Consider the following 7,051-nt stretch of genomic DNA (forward strand, 5'->3'; position numbering starts at 1 on the left):
GCGCGAACAGCGCCCCACCGCCACCGCGCACACACGCGGCACCAGCGGCCCACACAGTGGCCCCACGCGCGCCAGAAGGCCCGGCCAAGGCCCAGCGGGAACCCTCCCCCGACTCGAAGGGGGGAGGCGTGGGCCGCGGTAGGCACAAAGAGCAGGCGCTCGGCCCCCACCCGCGGGGGGCCGGCGGACCCCTGCACTCCCAGACGGCGGGGAGGGGGGACTCTCGCCTACACACACCACCGACGGTAGCGTAGCGCAAAAAGCAGGGGGCGGCCAACGGGGGAATCCGGTACCCCCACACAAGGCACGCCCTTCACGGATCGCTAGAGAAACTTCCTCACTGAGGGTGGGCCGCACCCAACCCAGCCCCTCTGCCAACCGGCCGCCGAGACAACGAGGGGGGATCTGCGGTACAGGCAAGCACAAGGCTTCTTGAGCGTTCGCGGCCGGGGACACCCAAAGCCCCATCGCCTCGGGGGCCCGACCGGCCCCAGCTCGGCGTCCCGCCACCATCGCTCACACGCCCGGGCAACGTCTCCTTCCCCCACCGGAGAGAGGGAAGAGCGCCCGGGCGCCCGCTCGCCTAACACTCCCCACACCACTCGGCGCTGGGGACGACAACGCGACACCCTCCCCCACGGAGAGGGAACGGGCAACGCTGCCGAGCTTACCGCCTCGATCCCCCGAAAGAAGCGACACCGCTCTTCCCTTCAGGCACTCGCCTCGGAAACCCCCACAGACGGGGCGAGACCGACAGCGAGGCGGCGGCCGGCCGCGGCAGCGGCACTGGGATCGGGAGCAGCACACACCGGCTCAGCCTCAGGCACCTCAGGAAACAACCCGGAGCGCCCCTGGAGCACCGAAGCAGAGGCGCACCGTCGCGCCGAGGCAGCACGGTGGCAGCCCTCCCCCGCGCCGGGGAGGGCCACACACACGGCCCTTGGCCGCCCAGGGGGGGCGGCGAGCGAGAAGCACCCGCTACGTCAGAGGACCCCAGGAGCGAGGTCGAGGCCGGATTCCGCACCCCCGCCCTTCCCCGCACCGCGAACGGGCGGGGAGGCAAGGCGAGGGGCCCGCGGGCAGGACGAGAAGAGTCGGCCCATTCGCCATGAATGTCCGTCCCTCGCCTGGCGCGGCTTTGGTCCGGCCCAGGAGAGCGCAAAGTCACCACATCGATCAGCAGAGTGGGCGGGAGAGGCCCAGGGAGCAGGGGGAGACCCGGCGAGGACCGCTTCTAAGAGGAGCCTGCTACGGCCTCGCCGGCCCCACACCCCAGGGAGAGCGGCCGACGACACGGAACGGGGAACGCCTGACACGCGGCTCGGAGCCATGGAAGCAAGCGTCGTCACGCCACCCTCGGTGCCCGCAGCGAGGAGCGCACGGGCGGTAAAGGACCACCCGCCACCTACCCCCGCCGCCCTCCGGCGCCAGAAGGCCGGCCGGCCAGAGGCGGCACCACCGCGAGGGCGCTCCAGGTGCGCCAAAGAGCCGTCGCACGCAGGCCCAGGCAAGCAGCTCAAGAGGGAACGGGTCCGGGCCACCCCATCAGCCCAGAGCCCCGCACGCACCCGGAGGCCCAAGCTCCCTCGCTCTGGCGTGTGCCGCCAGAGGACAACGTGTCAGCACCTACCCGATGGCAGAAAACGGCCAACTCGGGCCAAAACAATCGCGACCGGGGCAACGGGGAACAGTTCACTCACCACTGCCGCCTTCCCTGAACACAGTCACGGTCAGCGGACCGCGAAATCGAGCCCATCACCGAGATCCAGAGCCCCTAGGGACAACTGGTCGACCCTCGTTGACGAAGGCAAAGACAAGAGACGGGGACCGCCATCCCCAGCGAGCAGGACCGGGGAGGGGGGTGGGGAAGGGCGGACGGGGAACACGTCCGAAGGACGCCGGGCGTAGCCAACAGGACAAGCCCCGGGCAGCGGGCCCCCGAAGAGGCAATGCGGCAAGGCCGGGCGAGCACACCCGCCTGGCCCGCCCGGTGAAGCCCCGCAGCCCCGCGGCCAAAACCCGCGAGAGAGAGGGAGAGGAAGCGGGAGAAAAATATGACAGAAGTCCCGGCGACCGACCCAGACCGGGCAAAGCGAAGCCCGTGGCGGCGAAGGAACCGCTCAGACTGCCACCCGAGGCGCCCGCGGCCCGGACCGTGCAGGGAGAGAAGACAACCGACACACACACAGTAAGCCTGCAGGTCCAATATCCCGCCAACGGGCCACAACGGCCCAGCCCAGCGTGACCGAGACAGTTCCGCTGGCGCCGCCCAGCTCCTGGAACTCTGTCTCGGCCACCGCCGCCGAATATCACGCCTTGGAGACTTCCGATGATCCGACGCTCCTATAAAAGCGGCCACCAGGGGGAGCTCGACAACCGTCAACCAAATCAGGAGGAAGGGACGCGGAACCTCGGTCGGCGTCAGCGGGATCCGCCCCGCAGGGGTCGTAGAAAGTCACCCGGACACGTCCCACCAGCCGGGTCGCCCCGCCAGGGCCCCCCCCCCCACAGCGGCGGGCACGAGACGCAGGCAGATCGGCCCAGCACCCCTAGAGAATCCGGCGGGGGACACGGGCGGTGTGGGACTTCAAAACCGAAACCACCACGGTGAAGCCACTATTAGACAGGCAGACTAGCTGCTAGGCCACGGTCCGATCCATCCAGAGAATGGAGGAATTGACAGAAACATGTAAAAACCCGTCGAAATCGGTGGCTGGGGAATTTGATCTGCTGGTCTTTGGGCTCGGTGTTTCCGCCTGTCTCTGTACCAAAAAAAAAAAAAAAAAAAAAAAAAATGGGAAGATGAACAGCCTCTGAGAAACCTTCCTCCTCTGTGTCTGTGGTTCAGTGCCAGAGGGCCGGCCTAGCACATAGGAGGCACTGGGTTTGAGCCTTAGCGCGGCATACAAAAAGGAACAAAGTCGAAAGAAGGCGTGCTGTCCACCTACAACTACTCTAAAAAAGAAAAAAAAAAAAAAAGAATACTGATCATAATAGGAATAAGGATTCTTCCTTGGGGAGTTCTATTTTCTCTGCCTGGCCACGTTATCTTTTTTTTTTTTTTTTTTTTTTTTTTTTTTTTTTTTTTTAAGAGAGAGTGAGAGAGAATTTCAATATTTACTTTTTTTTTTTTTTTTTTTTAACAACATCTTTGTTTGTGTGCTGAGGACCGAACCCGGGCAACTGCAACTGCAACTGCGCTACCGCTTGAGCCACATCCCCAGCCCCCTTTTTAACTTTTACTTATTTTTCTTTTGTAAAGACAGAGAGGAGGAGGAGGAGGGGGGAGAGAGAGAGAGGGAAGAGGGGGGTGGAGAGAGAGGAGAGAGAGAGAGAGAGAGAGAGAGAGAGAGAGAGAGAGAGAATATTTTTTTTTAATGTTTATTTTTCAGTATGCGGTGGGCACAACATCTTTATTTTATTTTACGTGGTGCTGAGGATCGAACCCAGCGCCCCGCGCATGCCGCGGGAGCGCATTACCACTTGAGGCACATCTCCAGCCCATTAATTCTTATTTGAATTTGTGTTTTTATTTACCTATTTATTTACCTGAGTAAGAAATGAGCATTTTCTTGAACCGAAAGTCATTTTCCACCGGGTCACAGAGCCAAATTTTACGTTTAGGCACATGGTAATAAGAAGCTGTAACAGGGCGCTAAGAGCGGCTGCCTTGGCTAAAAAGCGTGGGCCCTTGCCCCAGAGCGAAACAACAACGACAACGGGGGGGGGGGGGGGGGGCGGGGGGGGGCGGGGAAGAATCAAACAAATAATGCAATCAATCCATGGGCCAAGGACCTGAACAGATACTTCTCAGAAGTGGATTAAGACACTCCTATAAAAGCGGCCACCAGGGGGAGCTCGAAAACCGTCAACAAAATCAGGCGGAAGGGTCGGTGTCAGCGGGATCCCCTTCGCAGGGGTCGTAGAAAGTCACCTGGACACGTCCCACCAGCCGCCCCACCCCCACCCCGCCAGGGTGCCCCGCAGCAGCGGGAGGCGCCGGCAGTCTGCCCAGCACCCCCAGAGAATCCGGCGGGGGACACGGGCGGTGTGGGACTTCAAAACCGAAACCACCACGGTGAAGCCACAATTAGACAGGCAGACTAGCTGCTAGGCCACGGTTCATCCATCCAGACAATGTAGGAATTGACAGAAACATGTCAAAATCAGTTTGAAATCGGTTGCTTGGGAATTTGATCTGCTTGTCTTTGGGCTTTGTGTTTCCTCCTTTTTCTGTACAAAAAAAAAAAAAATTGGAAGATGACCAGCCTCTGAGAATCCTTTCTTGTCTAGGGTCTGTCTGTGTCTTTGGGTCAGTAGCAGAGGGCCGGCCTGGCACAGAGTTTGAGCCTTAGCACGCCATACAAAAAGGAACAAATCATCGAACAAATCATCACAAGGATTCTTCCTTGTGAAGTTGTATTTTGTCTGTTTGACCGTTTTATCTTTTTTTTTTTTTTTTTTGTATCTTTATTTTTATTGATCTATCAATATCACAGAGCCAAATTTTACATTTAGACACTTGGTAATAAGAAGCTGTAACAGGGCTCTAAGAGAGGCTGCCTTGGCTAAAAAGCATGGTCTGTTGCCCTAGACTGAAACACCACATGCTCTGGGATAAATAAAGCTGGAGAAAGGTTGCAAGAGCACTTCATGGTGTTGTCAGTCTGGTGTTGTGGCTCAGTGGTACAGTACTTACCAAGTACGCATGAGGCACAGGGTTCAATCCCGGGCACCACATTGAAATCATCATCATCATCATCATCACCTAAATAAACAAGATAAACATATGTATTTTTTTATCTGTTTGTTTATTTATTGGAGGAGGCCTGTAAGGAGGGATTGAACTCAGGGGCACTCACTGACTACTGAGCCACATCCCCTAGCCCTACCTATCTAGTATATTACTTAGAGACAGGGTCTCACTGAGTTGCTTAGTGTCTCACTTTTGCTGAGGGTGGCTTTAAACTCTGGATCCTCCTGCCTCAGCTGTGTGTGTGTGTGTGTGTGTGTGTGTGTGTGTGAGAGAGAGAGAGAGAGAGAGAGAGAGAGAAGCCTGTCTGGGATGACAGGCATAGGCCACTGTACCCAGTCACTTATTTATTTTATTTTTAGTATGACTTCAAGGTACACACAAGACAATCACTGCCAGGCGTAGGAGGAACATAGCACATTGATAAACAGTCAGATCTTTGAGGAAGCATTAAACAATCTTAAGGTAGTGTGCAAGTCATTCAATAACCTCAAAATACCTACATGAGGGTTGGAATTGTAGCTCAGTGGTAGAGTGCTTGCCTTGCATTCGTGAGGCCCTGGGTTCAATCCTCAGCACCACATAAAAATAAATAAACAAAAATAAAGACATTGTGTCCATCAACAGCTATAACTAACTAACTAACTAACTAACTAACTAACTAACTAAATAAATAAATAAATAAATACCTGCATGAAAACCACAGAGAATTAAAGGAAAAGATGGATAAATCTATTATGGCAAGGAGATGAGAACACTCGTCCCTTAGCAGCTGAGGACGACTTAGGCCATAAATAAATAATCAGGAACAAAGGACAGCAGAACTACATCACGAACAACCCACACCTAATGGGCACGTTCAGAACACTGCAAGGCCACCACTGCACAGCAGACATTCTTTTCAAGTGAATACGGAATGTTTACCAAAGTTGACCATAGAATGGAACATAAACCAAATCTCGACAAAGTCTAAAAGATGAAATCACACCACAACTCTTCTCTGAACAACACAAAAGTAAGCTGGAGGTCGTAGCATGTCGGCCACTGCCAGGATTCATTTCAAGAACGGGATGAAACCCAAAGAAAGTATAAACCTGTACATTCACAAATCTCAGGGAGAAATAGCCGCATCCATCTGTCACAAACTCTTGAGAGGGGCGGGTCAGGGGTCAAGGTGAGATTGAAATACCCAAATACCCCCAACAAAGTGCCAACTTTATCAAACCAGTAGCCTAGATAAAGCAGGTACTTGTACTACGCCTTCTCGGTGACATTGTGGGGTTTTTTTGGGTTTTTTGGGGGGGGGGGAGGGGGAGGGGGGAGGGGTGCGGGGAAGGGTGGTTCCCGCCACTTTGGGTTCCTACCGCTTTGTCTGCAAGGGAAAATTTGTTTCCTGCCAGGCTGGGGTGCCAGTTATCAGGGCGGGGAAGTAAGATTCTTACACTAAACCGGGCTTGCTTGGGGCAGGTCTCAGTTCTGATTTACATAACAACAGGCAGGGCAAAGTCTCTCCCACTGCCCCTGAAGGAAGAAAAATGTGGCCTCTCCAGGCTGTTCACAATTCCCAACCTGTTTTAAGGGTCAGTTTGTCTCTCTAACTCTGCATTTATGCTGACCGATTGGTTTAAAACTACACTAAGAGGTTAATTTGAATATCATTTGTTTCAGAGCACTTGTTCAATGTGTCTGCCAGCATTTAATTTCTCTCTCCTGATGTTCCTTAATAACCTGATTGCTTTGGCCTCCTTCTCCTGGATTATGTGTAACTTGCCCCCCTTTGGTATAAAAAGAAACCCAGGAGGAGATTGATCCTAAAGAAAAGGGGTGCTCCACTAAGTGAGAAACTGAAAATCAAGCGATTAAAAAGAGTTTGGTGTAGAGAAAGAGAGGGGTGTGTGTGTGTGTGTGTGTGTGTGTGTGTGTGTGTGTGTGTGTGTGTTATAGAGAGAGAAGGGGAGAGTCTCTTGTACTTCAGGGTTTTTGTCTGTCTGACTGTCTGTCTGTCTGTCTGTCTGTGTGTGTGTGTGTGTGTGTGTTATAGAGAGAGAAGGGGAGAGTCTCTTGTACTTCAGGGTTTTTGTCTGTCTGACTGTCTGTCTGTCTGTCTGTCTGTCTGTCTGTTTGTTGTCTAATAATTACAGTGTTTCAGTTGGAAGCTCTGCCCTGGGTAATTCTTTCCAGCTCTTAGAAAGTAGTAACTGTGGTTATGTTCATTTCTGTTAATGATCCATTCTTCCTGCCTTTTAAATTCATTGATCACCCAGAACTCCTGTGTTTGGGGCAGGAGGGGTCCAGGTG

The sequence above is a fragment of the Callospermophilus lateralis genome, unplaced genomic scaffold, assembly GCF_048772815.1.
Source record: "Callospermophilus lateralis isolate mCalLat2 unplaced genomic scaffold, mCalLat2.hap1 Scaffold_10067, whole genome shotgun sequence".
Lineage (NCBI taxonomy): Eukaryota > Metazoa > Chordata > Mammalia > Rodentia > Sciuridae > Callospermophilus > Callospermophilus lateralis.